This window comes from Hibiscus syriacus, unplaced genomic scaffold (genome assembly GCF_006381635.1).
Source record: "Hibiscus syriacus cultivar Baekdansim isolate YM2019G1 unplaced genomic scaffold, ASM638163v2 tig00110546_pilon, whole genome shotgun sequence".
NCBI lineage: Eukaryota > Viridiplantae > Streptophyta > Magnoliopsida > Malvales > Malvaceae > Hibiscus > Hibiscus syriacus.
The window spans coordinates 13,977-28,189 of NW_024062773.1; the positions used below are offsets into that span (position 1 = coordinate 13,977).

Sequence of the window (14,213 nt, forward strand, 5' to 3'; positions counted from 1 at the left end):
AAATTAAAGACCTAATTCAAAATTATAGGGATTAAACATGCTATTTCTTTATTTTATTTATTTAGTGACTAAAATAAAATTATCTAAAATTCGGATATTAGAATAAAATAAATTAAAAATATAAACTAAGGATTAAAATATTATTTATTAAAATTAAGGGATTAAATCTGTTATTTATCCTAAATATATTATTTTAATATAAAGGACTAAAATAAAAGAAATTAAAATTAAAGATCTGAATTAAAAGTATTATAAACTAGATTTAGTGACTAAAATGTAAAGTTTACAAATTGGAATGGTTTCGGACGGGGTTTAACTATTATTTAATTACACGCATAGTCCTTCCCGAAACGACGTCGTTCGGGAAGGCCTATATAAGGTCCAAAATTCTCTCTCAAGCAGAGAGAGAGCCAGAATTCTCTCTGGCCTCTCTCTAGCTTCCCTCATCGGAGGGAAGCTGGTCACCGGACGGCAACCGTCTGCCGCCGTGACCATCACCGCCGGCCACCGCATCCGGTGGCCGAAAAATTTTATTTTTACACCGTTAAATAGATCGGAACGTCCTAAGGGCGTTTCCGGTGTTCTTTTTCCTTAAAAAGCTCCTAATCGGAGCAAATCTACAAAAGTACCTTCGGTTTTTCGAAGGTTTTGGTGAGATCCGGTGGTCGGGGCTTCCTCGGTAAGTTTCTCTTCTTCCTTTTTCTTTCTTTTCTGTTTCTTTGCTGCGTTGTTGTTGAGATCGTTGGTAGTGTTTTGTTTCTCTGTATTTCTCTTCTCTCTGTTTATTTCTGTCTCTCTTTTCTGTCTCTGTCCCTGTGTTCTTCTTTGCTCGCAGATGGGGTGATGGCTTTATAGCCATCACCGGTGTGGTCATCGGATCGGGTAATAGACTACCCTTCGGTGAGTCACCGGACTACCAGTGGTGACTCACCCCATAGCCATGGCGTGGACGGCTGGTGTTGGAGCTTCTGGAGTCTTCGGTTGGGACGTGGCAGCGGTGGAGGCGGCTGGAAACCATTGAGGCGGCTGGAGGCAGAGGCGGCTAGAGGCAGAGGCGGCTAGGGTTAGAAAACCCTAACTGAAACCCTAAATGTTTTGGGTTTCAGTTTAGTTTGGGCCGAAAATTTGGCTTGTAATTTTTTTTTATTATATATATATATATATATATATATATTTAATAATAATAATAATATTTATAATAATAATAATAATTATAATTATAATAATTATAATAATTATAATTATAATAATAATAAATAAATTAATATGGGTAAAAAATTAGTATCTTCACATAGCTCCCAACAGGTTCATTAGATCTTGCTCCTTATGTCTGTTCAAAGCAGGTTTCGAATGCTGAATTGTATTTTTTTTTATTAAGAACTAACGAAATGACAACTGCATAAGAATTTTAGGACTTACATCTTATCTCCTTTGCCCCAAAAAATCATTCGGAATATGAGACCGACGAAAAATGTCATGAAGAATCGAATGGCATTGTATTGTGGATTCCTCCAATACGAGTTGTGCTGCTTCCAGAAGCAGGCTTTGCATTGAGTGAAGAAGTCTTGAGAGTATGTAGTGGGGAAATGAAGGTCCTTAGTTCCAGGGACTGGGATGCTTAAATCTTTAATAAGCTCCTCATTTTTCCTGGTACATTTACAACATTTCAGATGTAGAGATAAAAAATGGAGCCAATAGTTTCAGTTTTTCTTACCTATAAAGTTCAGATTTGGCATAAATCTCACTAAAATCGACATCGAGTTGAGCTTCGACAGCAGTGGAACTAATGTCCGGCATCCATGTTGCAGGGTTGCAACCTTCTTTGATCTTGGGAACCCCTAGGACAGCCTACAGGAAGATTTTATACTTTAGCTGAAATGGAAGCCTCAATGAGTTCTAACACTATTGATAAAATGTATGCAACTCGACGTGATCTGAAACTCATCCATGACTGTAATTTTAATCCAAGTATGCGGTGTGAGAAAAATGATTCTTACTTCGAAGTATTTGATAAGTTTGTGAGAATGGCGCCCAAGAGGTCCAGCATAAATGACTTGTCCACCTCTTTTCATCAGGAATAGCTGAAATGAAAAGGGGAATCTATTGAGCAAATGCAAATAGGAGCTAATGGTTTTCCGATGCCGAAAGTTTAAGATTACCTCATCAAAGGCTTCGAAAATGTCTATGCTATGTTGGTGAATTGTACAGACAACAGTTCTTCCTGTGTCCACTGTATTTCTCACAGTACGCATGACAATAGCAGCCGCTCTAGCATCGAGTCCTGATGTCGGCTCGTCCATGAAGATGATTGATGGATTGGCAACTAATTCGACAGCTATTGTAAGCCTTTTTCTTTGTTCAGTTGAGAGGCCATTGACACCGGGAAGGCCAACGAGAGAGTTCTTGAGAGGATTTAGCTCTACCAACTCCATTACTTCTTCAACAAACATCTGTTGCACAAATGAATACAGCACTTATGTAAGTTTCTTTAGCTTCAAGGTGAAGCTATGCAGAGTATAGAAAATAAAGCAATAAAGATCTGGATTAAAAGAAGAACGTGCCTTTCTTGTTTCTGCATTGACATCCTTTGCAAGACGAAGCCATGCAGAGTACACGAGAGACTCAAAGACAGTAACATGTGGAGAATGGATATCGTTTTGTTCACAGTAACCAGTAACCCGAGCAAACGTTTGTTGGTTCTTCGGGTAACCAGAAATGCTGATACTTCCTTCAATGTAGACACCGGTTTTTCTTCCTGCTAGAACATCCATCAAGGTGGTCTTTCCTGCTCCACTGACCCCAACTAATGCTGTTAGCACACCAGGCCTAAATGCACCACTTACGTCTCGTAGCAATTGAAGACGAGTCTCTTCGATCCCTTGGCTCTTCATTTCCTGAATAGGATACCACAAATTAGCATCAACTTATATTCATAATCCTTGTCTTTTGGTAAAAGGCAAAAATTATGGATAAGGGACACACAGCAGGCATATCAACATAGTAATTCACATGGTCGAAAGCAAGTGACAAGGGTTGGAAAGGTAACACCATTCCTCTCTTTGAAGGTGCTTGGTTTGCAGCACAAGAAAACGAGTTGTCGAGATTATTCTTCACTGCCATATCGGTTGATGGTGAACACATTTCTACAGACTTTAAGTTAGGCTGTCAATCGGACGATGGCTGATTCTTGCTCTCGTCGTCTTCTTCCAGAGTAACAGCTTTGGAATCCCCCAGAGCTGCAATTGGTTTCCAAAATTACTTTTAAAACTGGAACCAGACTTTAAGTTAGGCTGCAATCGGACGAAGGCCCATGCCGGATAGAATAAGAAATCCCTTTGTTTGAAGAAAACTGGAAGCCTAAATATGGTGAGTGCAAGCTCTGCCATCCCATTGAACATGACATTAATGAGACTAAAGAAGAGTGCACCATAAAATTTTGTTCCATTTAATATATGACCAGCTTCAATTTTGGTCCTGAAGAACACTGTTAAAAGCAATGACAGACATAATGGTAATCTGTGTGGTCTTGAATATATATACGAACGAGTTACGCTTCATCAGTAGCCATTCCCTGGCAAAACAGGCCTTGAAAAGTTCCCAGTTTGATATTCCATACTTTTGTTTCACCAATGCAGCTTGATGAGTTCTGGATTTATCATAAGGTATCCTGAGCTCATCGTTGAGCTTTTGACCGACATGGAAAGAGTTGAAATGCTCCACGAATTTCGGCACCGATACGTATTGGGTAAGGCTCATTTTCTCTACACCAGTACTGCTGTTGGTCTTTCCTGGAAGTCACTTCTTGTAGGAAATCAGCAATTCCTTTCCTTTCAGGGCATTTGAACCCCACACTTTCAAAGAACTCGAGAACATGTTCTAGTGGTCCTTGATAGACTATCTTACCCTCGGAAAGCAAGATAATGTCGTCGAAAAGGTTGTAGGTTTCCGGTGCAGGTTGCAACAGAGAGATCAACATGGTTACATCCATGATATGAACCATCTGCTTCATAAACCTTACAATCTGAAAAGTTGTGGAACTATCCAAACCGGTTGAAATCTCATCCATGAAAAGAGCTTTGGCGGGTCCAACCAACATCTCTCCTGCATTTTGTACAACAATCTCATCTTAGGCCGATCTTATGCAAATGATTTTAAAATATTTACACACGATGGAACTTAAAATACCGAGATTACCTGTAGTTACACGTTACTTTTGTCCGCCATATATGCCCCTTCTCATGTCATCACCCACCATAATATCAGAACAGATATCCAGTCCAAGAATCTATCATTACATCATAGTTACAAAGTTAAATTTTACAACTTGGTTGCTTGAACTATTCATTTTGTTCCAAGTATTCGTATCTGAGACTCGAGAAACATGCACAATGGAGACTAAAAAACAGTAAAAAAGTGGACAAACCTTGAGCACATAATCAGTAACCAGACTAGTGTTTTGGCCAGCCATAGCAGTAGCTTTCATGAAAGCATCAATCTCAGGGTCTGGTTTAATGCCTGCCTGTTTTTCTCGCCTTGTTAACTCGGCCAAGAGTTCATATCGAGTCCCAACTCCCAAGCAGCGCCCCGAGAAATCTAGTGTTTCCCTCACAGTCATCTCACCATGGTGAAGATCATGTTTCTTATATAGGCACTTGTTCTTTGAGGTATGAATTCTTCAAATTCATGGCCGCAGTATGTTATTTTTCCTGATACCTGTTCCAAATTTGAACACCGTTCATCAGTAAAATCAAACCTAAAAAACAGTATAATGGTGCTTTTAAATAATCAAACTCGAAGATTTGATAATATACCCTTAGACCAGTGTCGATTTTCCCTGCGAGTGACTGCAAAAGTGTAGTTTTTCCAGACCCCGGTGGTCCTAAAAGCAGTGTCATTCTTGTAAAAGAAAATAAGTCAAATTTCCAACAACATTATATTCAAGTTAATTGAAGTTCGCCCCTAGCATAAAATCTTACACATACCTCGATGGTTTCACTATTCCATTGACATCCCGAAGTATATTGACCACTCTTTTCTTAGAAGGAGAAAGCTTGATTAATCCAAGAACTCCCTGTTTTTAATACACCATTAAAATCAAAACTAAGAACTTGAAGCATACATGCATGTAATAGTTTCTTCAAAGACACAGTTAAATTTAATCACCTCGACAGCGTTAAACGTTGAATTAAGCAAAGTTGGAAGAGCCCTTGTTCCAGGATAAGCATCTCCTTCAATGGATAAATGCTGGAATCGAACTTCAATCTTTGGAACATCAATTCCCACTCTATTTAGTTCTCTCTCGGAGTCTACTAAGAAACCTCTCATTATCATCTTCCACAACTCTTAGTATACTTTCCATGAGGTTCTTCTTGTCATTCATGTCGAGGTTCGTGATGTCAACTTGTTCGTATCCGATTTTTCCTTCATCGAGGGCATGCTTCAGCATCGCTTGTCGGATACGATCGTTTGTCGGAAGCCGTTCGATGGCGGCCCATTTGAGTTCCTCTTCGTCTTCTTCCCTTCCGCTTCGTTGGAAAACATCGGTTTGATTGTTCCATGCTCCTCGGATACTAGCCGAAGCCCAACCTCTCCTGCTCCCCGATGTCAAACTCATATTTCTCCGGCTCAACGAGCGGTTGCTGCTCATTGAACGACTCATCGACCGGACAGGGTTGTCTCCCGCAAATGCCGATGCCATGACCAATGCCTTTCGTTCTTCTTCTACTTTGCTGCTATATAATTAACGTTTGACAACTCAAACAACCAAAAGAATTAAACATATGTGAAAGGAATGTAGATTCTGAGGTGGTCGGAGAGGAGGCACGGTTTATATAGCTGAAGATCATTACAAGATGAGTGTTGTTCCGACAGAAACAGGCACTCCACAGTTTGAAATAAGGATGAAACATTTTTCATGTAATTATTCTGATTTTCGTCATCTTTCTCTCTTCGTTTAGCAGTTAATATTTTTAATAATCATCAACGACTTATTTCATGATTTTATCAATAAATCATCTCCATCAAGTATTTTTTTTTTTTTTCTAGATCATAATTGTGTAACTGTGAACTTCCATCCATTGAAAGAAAAATTTAAACGTATGAAAAATTTATTTGATAAATTTAATGCTTAAGTTATTAAAATATTAATTATATAAAAATAAAATAATATCAGCATAATGTAGAAAATACAATATCATATGGTATATTATATGAGGTTAATCATGGAATCATAGACCGCGTAACAACAAAACTGGAAATTTATTTTTCCTTCTCACGATTAGATTCGAAGTTTAATTAATGCCATGTTTTAACGGGTTGTTTTGCATGAGATATTATTTTGTCGTGTCGTCTACAACCGGTGGACACCATTAACAGAAATTAATATTAATTTAAATATTTTCAATTTAAAATTTAAAATAAACTGCATAAAATATTATTAAGTGTTGTATGGTTTATATTATTGAAATTTTAACTTTTTTTAATTATAACACTAAACTTTGATTTTTGTTTTAATATGCCACTAGATTGTTAAATTTTAACGGTACGATAAAATAGACACATCTTTTGTCACGGTAAAGACGTGAATAAAACGACGTTAAACGACAATGACTATTGATACCCAAAATGATGTCGTTTTAGGCACTAAACTTCAATGTGCATCGATTTTTCTATTAAATTTTTAATCAAATTATTTTGTTACCACACTTTTCGATCTCTGTCGACTGTCAATCATCATCCATCATCGATCTTTTTTGCAGTAAGATCGATACCAAAATATTCGTATTTCACTCCTCTTATTTCTCTTAGGATCGGTTTTCCATGAAATTCAATTAAAAATTAATGAAAATTTATTTAAAAATTTGAAGTATTAATACTCTGATCTATTTCAATGATCGTTCAATTAGGTTATTTTTTAGGTATGTCGTTCGTCTTCTCAAATAAATATTTCTCACTGTTTGAATTTTTAAACAAATACCTCAATTAAAAATGTTAGTTTTTTGTTTAATTTTATCAATTGTCATGAAAAATTAATCTTAGGAGAAGAAAAAAAGAAGTAAAATGTGAATGTTTTAGTACCAATCTTTCCACGAAAGACGATCAATGGTGGACGACGATTAACTGCTGGTGGCGGCAGAAAAAGTATAATGCTAAAAATGAAACTGTTTAAAAGTGACGAAATCGATACACAACTAAATTTCAATGCCTAAAATGGCATCAATTTATCCACATTATCACAATGACAAAAAATATGCGTCATAAAAAATTTAACGATTCAACGGTATAATTGAAGTCAAAACTAAAGTTTAGTAGTATTAGATAAATAGAAAGTTCAATGATATAAACAAAAAATTATCTTAAATTAGCACGAATTAAGTTATATCAGTGATAAAAAATTGATGTTATTCATTGAGGTCATGTGTTTAAACATCATAAATATTAAAAATGTGAACATTTCACGTTAAATGATTAAAAATTATCTTTTAAATATATATTATCTTATACTTATATCAAATTAATCGTATTTTTAAAAATTAATTTACTTTTACGTGGCTTCGGCCCTCAATTAAATGTTAAAAATGTAGTTGTAATGTCAATGTAACCACCACATACTTACTTGTCCGGGTTATATCCGTTCAAATTGCAGACCAACTGATCAGCTTTTAAGATTACTTGAACAGCCTGTCTACTCCATGAGATTGCATGAAATAAGGGGAAAACTATACATTTAATGCTCTAATTATCACTTTTATTTATGTTTAGTCATTCGATTATCTTTTTTAAAATCATATTTAATATTACATTTTAATTTCATTTTGTTTATCTATCGTAAAAAAATTAACAATGATATTGACATGTCACATCATCTTTGATTTTTTTAAAAAGATGTCATGTCAGTAGTTATTTTTTTAACATCATGTAAATAAAATAGAATCAAAATGTAACGTTAAGTAGGGTGAGCGTTCGATCGAGTCGAGTCAAAAAATTTTGAGTTATTGGAGTTGATAAGTTCTATTTTATATCTCGGATTTGATTTGAAATTTTTTCGAGTCGAGTCGGTTTTATAAAATTCGAGTTGAGTCAAAATTTTGTGTTTCTATTTAAATTTAATAATAATATTTATAATATTATGAAATTATTTAATTCTAATTTAAATGATATTTTATAATCATATACAATATATATATATATATACATTTTTTTTGTATTTTTTTCATATGTGATTTACATATACCATATAAAGTTGAGGGAGTCAACTCAAATTTTGACTTAAATTTGAAAATCAATCTACTAATTATTAAAATTTTCAAGTTATTCGAGTTGTATTTTACAACTCGATTTGAATTTGAATTTTTTTCGAGTCTAGTCGAGTTTATGAAATTATAATTCGAACTCAATTTAAGTCGAGTTTTTTCGAATCGAGTCGAGTAAAAAATCAATTTTTCGAGTCGAGTTGAGTTTTGCTCACCCCTAATGTTAAGTATGATTTTGAAAAAGATAATAATCGACCAAAAACTAGACAAAGATGATAGTTGAAGTACTAAGTGTAGTTTACCCAAAAAGAAGCAATAGAGAAAGACAACTGAGCTACCTAAAGGATATTAAGGTTGCACGTCTACGCCATCATCTTCATTATTCATTACAACCAAGCTTTCATGTTTTCCAGAAATTTATTCAGCAGTATTGACATTAATTTACAGACTCCATGGAAAAAATAACCTTTCCTCTCATATTGTACCCATTTTCGGCCGTATCAGGATGCTTCCTCTGCAAAATCTGTATTCCCCTCGATGAAAACATATGCGTTGAACCTAACAAAAAAATATACAAACATAAATCCGGATATCGTATCGTGTCGTGTTTATCGTGATTACATACATGAATATTACGGCTGCAAATAGAGCTGACACTATGGGAAAAAAAAAGTAAAGATGATGAATTAGTAGTTACTTGTTTTCCTTTGAATGTAGTGTTGTTCCGGGGCTGAAAGTTTCTGAGCCAGGACGACGGCGGAGCAATCTCGCCGACGGCTTGAATTCGGAGCTGGGAACGAGTCCGTTTGGGCGTCAAAACAAGAACATCAAAAAGGCGAATGAAAATGCCGGCAAGTCCAAGCAACACCACCATGGCAATGATCTCCACAAGAAGCAATATTATTAGTTCCATGGAGGGCATCTGATGGATACCTTAAATCTTTTTAATATATACAAATTTGAACTTGATGGAATATGGTATGATTACTTGGTCAGCAAAGTCGATGAGGTGGTTGGGTTTCCCTTGTTGAATGAGTCCCTCCATATTTTCTAACTTATCAAACTGTACCATGATTAGTTGATAAAGATGTTATTCAACAATAATTTATAATTTATTTTAAGGTTAAGGGTCACTTTTGTCTTTGTAGTAGACTTAATTTATTATTTTCATCTCTATCGTATTTTCACATCAATTTAGCCCTCAAAATTATTTAATTGCTTTATTCTAAACCCTACTTAAAACCCTAAACCCTAGAGTTATAATTTTAAGTTAAGAGTAGGACATAGAATGATGCAATTGAGTAAGTTTGGGGACTAAATTGATACGAAAATACGATAAGAGTGAAAGTGATAAATTGAGTCTACTACATGGACAAAAGTTACCCTTTTATCTTTATTTTATTAGTAAAATAATTTATTTTTTTAATTATTAGACTTGGGTATGAACAAATTAAGTTTGGGGAAGAAACCTCAAATAAGATTTTTAATAAATTAGACAAGCTAATATTTTTATAAAGATATTATTTGTTTCATTAATTAATTACATTTTTCAGATAAATATTAAAATTCTAATATTTATAGAGATGAGATTATATGAATATTCTTAATCACGGATCAATTAATAGGTTTTATTATTATTACTTTATTTGTTATAAAAGAGGACACAATTTAAGGTGCAAATACAATAATATGATTCTATATTTGTTAAATTTTACTATAAGATTTTTCGAACCACTTTAATTATATATGTGTTTCATTTATATTTTATATTTTCCATCTCATTTAAATAGTTTTTTATTGATCTTTTTATAATCAAAATCTTTTATTTTAATTTCTTATCATTTAAATTTTATTATTATTAACACTTTAAGAAAATATATTTTAAAAACTTCATATATTATAAAATAAAGTTATTTAAAATAATTATAATTAAAATTTGAAAAGTTTTACCACCAAAACATTTTAATGGAATAAAACAAAATAAGACGTGGGGGATATGATAACAAAAATAACTAATAAAAACAAGATTTTTTTTTGGATAAATTAATCAGTTTCATTATCCAAAGAACAAGTTCAACAACAAGAACAGAAACTACTACAAAACCAGCAGTGTTTTGTATATCAAAAAAATTACTTACAAAAGAATTAAGAGCAATTTATATTCCAAAGTGTACAAATGGTAGAATTAGTGCTATCATTTCTATTTATGTTCCTATCCCTCAGCTGGAATCGCACCACATCCTTAATGACAGTAAACAACTCTTGGGTGTTTCTGTAGTGACCTTGAAAGAGCCTCCTGTTTCTTTCTTCCCATAGGACATAGATGAGAGAATTAAGAGCAAGCTTCAAAATCAAAGTTAGCAAAGATTTATCTTTCCAAGTAGAGCTTGCCCACGAAAAAAAAAGCATCCCAAGAGGTTAAGGAATGTTGCAGACCAGTGTGGTGAAAACATAATTCCATAATTGTTGAGCCATATGACAATGGAGGAACAAGTGCTCCCTTGTTTCCCAAGGATCGTTACAAAATAAGCAATGGCATTCATTGATAATCCCCATTTGGTGAAGTCTCACTTTTATTGGAAGTCTATCAAGTAATGTCATCCAAGAAATCAAGTTGTGTTTAGGAATGTGTAAAAGAAACCAGATAATTTTCTGCCAGTGGACTTGGGATCTGTTATCACGAATTGCATCCTAAATTACAGAAACTTTCATTGTTCCAGCAGACAACACTGAGGAAGCCTCAGTTCTAAGTTTAAAAATACGCCTTAAGTTCCAGCTACAAGAGGGATGAACATAAAAACAAGATTGTACACGAAATAAACATGACAATTTTCCTCAATAATGAGGCTAATTCAAAGGCAGCGGGTAAGAAGTTTCTATCTCTTTGGGGTGGTCATATATTTAAAATTAATTTATTAAGTACATTTTCCTCAATAATGAGGCTAATTCAAAGGCAGCGGGTAAGAAGTTTCTATCTCTTTGGGGTGGTCATATATTTAAAATTAATTTATTAAGTATTATTTTTTATATACGTGCCGACTCTAAATTTAATTTGTGTTTTTCCTAAATTTTTTTGTGCTCACCCTGGATTTATTTATGTCAAAAAATAAGTAAAAATGCATATTATAAACATTATTTTTATTTGAGTTTAAAAATATACTCATCAAGGCCGAATTTAAATAAAACAAAAATATATTTAGTCAAAACTCAAATCCAATATGCAACTCAAATGTAATATTCAATCCAGATCCAATACTCTTAACCTCAATAGCAATCGGTAACCGATCAATTCAACCCTTCTAAATTCACTTTGCACCTAATATTGGAAACCAACAACATCATTCACTTTGTAAGGTTATTGATGGGTTGCTACATTGGTTGTGTCCATGATGAATTTTCCTCCGTGTTTGGTGCTGATGGTGGAAGTGACAAATGTAGTGGTTGCGTTTGTGACGGCGATATCGTCGTGGAAGAGATCAAATCAGTATACCAGAGCCACTGTTTTTTAACGTGATTTTGTGTGATGGGGTCTGTAAAATCTATTAAATATCATATAATTCATTATTTAACCAAATAAGTAGTTTGGTTTAGTGGTAAAGGTTATGCTATTCTATAGCTTTTGTCCAGGTTTGATTCTCCTCCCTTATGTTTCCCTTTTTAATAGATGCTTTAAACAAACACCAATCGTAAATAATTAAATATAAATAATATTAATCATAAAATTATTATTTTTAAAAAATCTGACGTGTCTGTGTCACGTTATCATGATCTCCGACATAGACATGGCACGCCAGTTTCTATGTCCTTGTGTGCTTGCTCTGTCAGCGTCTGACGTTGAGCGTCAGTTGACTGACGATTTCCATCCATCAAGGGTGATTTTTGATCTAAAGTTAAATGTTCAGTCACATTTCCCTTTGACCCATCGAACCGACTTGTTGATGAACTCTTCACCGTTCCCTTTGAAATTGTTGAGGACCTTGACGGCAACCGAGACATCGTTGGAGAGTGTTCCTTTATACACTGTCCCGTAACCACCTTGGCCCAGTTTTTCCTTGAACTGAAACGTAATCCTCTTGATATCGGCATATGAGTATCTCGAGGGCTTGAGAGCATTGTAATCTTCCAACAACTGTTCGATTTATACTGAGCGTCCTTCTTCATTTTACGTAGATGGTACATCCAAAGCAATCCGATGAGACATGATACAAGAACAAATCCACCGACTGTTAAACCTGCAACGAAGAAACAGGGTTGGATCCTTGTAAGAAATTAGAATTGATGTTGCATTAATTTTCTCATTAGATGGAAAACTAAATGTACCTGAAATCATCAGCTTCACTTTTAGACCTGTACATGACATTTACAACTTTATCAGCACACTATGTTTATCATGGTTTTCAGAACCGGACCGGTCAACGAATCGACCGTGCTACTTGTTCACTAGTTTAATCGGTCGAACCGGTCAGACCGGTCGGAAGAACCGGACGACGTCATAATTAATTAATTATTTAAAAAATTAAATAAAAATACCAAAAACATTTCATAAAAATCAGATTTTTATATCACAAGTCATATTCAAAGCAAGTCATAACATATATAAGTTAAAAACCATAAAATCAAGTTAAACAAAATGATTTAAATCAACTACAACATAATATTTAAGGTAAAACATATTAAATAATAAATATAATTATAAAACTATAATCAAAAAAATAAATTTGGGGCTACAAAAATCATAACAAACGATGTCGTTTGGTTTAATTTTTTTAAAAAAAAATCTCACATGGCTAAGAAACATAGAAGAGCATCACAAAAGTCTAAAGAGTAAAAATATGAAAACAAAACAATCCTTCATGACTAAGAAACATAGAAGAGCATCTCAACTGACTTCTATAAATAATAAAGGTAATTTGACATTCAAAATCATGGAGCCTTTTGGTGAGCACAAAGCGAACTATTCTTTCGCTTCAATCGAGCTCGAATTTCAGCCTTCAATCGAGCTTCTAAATTTTTTTATGTTCGAGCCTTTTTGAGTTCAAGTTTCAATATTATATTTCGAGTTCGAGTTGAACTTGATAATTTTTAGCTCGTGAGTTTTTTAGTCGAGTTGAGCTTACTTTTAAAGTTTTCGAGTTCGAGTCGAGCTCAGCAATACTCGAGTTCTCAGCTGGTTCACGGTTCGAACGGTTCACAGCCGGTTCAGTGGTTCCTTCCGGTTAACTAGTAGCAGTTTAACCGGTGTAGAGTGAACCAGACCAGACAACGGTTCCCGGTTGAACCGGCCGATCCGGTCCGATCCGGTTTTCAAATCACTGATGTTTATAATCAAAATTAAACTATTGAGGTAACGGAAAAGATTTGATTGATACAAAATTTTCTTTTGGATTATAAAGGTAACAGGGAAAACTACTTATTTGGTCATTCACCTATTATTTAGTTTCTGTTTTGGTCATCAAACTTTAAATTTTTTATTATCAAAATCATATTTAATGTTACATTTTAATTATGTATCTTTTAACGGCATGTGACCAAAACAGACGTAACGTTAAGTATAATCTTTTAAAAAGTTAACAGTCAAATGACTAAATCATAAACTAAGTAATTGATTGTAATTTACTTAAGCTAATATTTTATTAAGATTTCATTTTAAAAGTTGCTTCTTCGAAAGCTTTAATTGGAAAAAGAGGTAAGTCAAGTGTCAATAAAAGCATGTATTGGAGGAATACTTTTCTCTTCAAAATGATAAGCATGAAGCAACTACCAGTGATTCAAATTTAACGGTAAGGTAAATTATAGGAAGAATGGAAATTGATTTATGAAGAAGCTACCCATATGTTTGATAGGGATGTCAAAGCATTCAAAGCCCGAGGAGTTGGTCTCATTTCGTTGACAACCTTGGCGGCCTAATTCGCAGTAACCGCACCCCGGCCGGCTCCAATGGAAGTGAAAATTGTTACTCCT

General features: G+C 34.2%; 1 pseudogene; it reads right to left on the reverse strand.

Moving 5' to 3' along the window:
* Positions 1 to 1,287: 1,287 nt before the first annotated feature.
* LOC120130379 lies at positions 1,288 to 5,704 on the reverse strand (annotated as a pseudogene).
* Between the last annotated feature and the right edge of the window lie 8,509 nt (positions 5,705 to 14,213).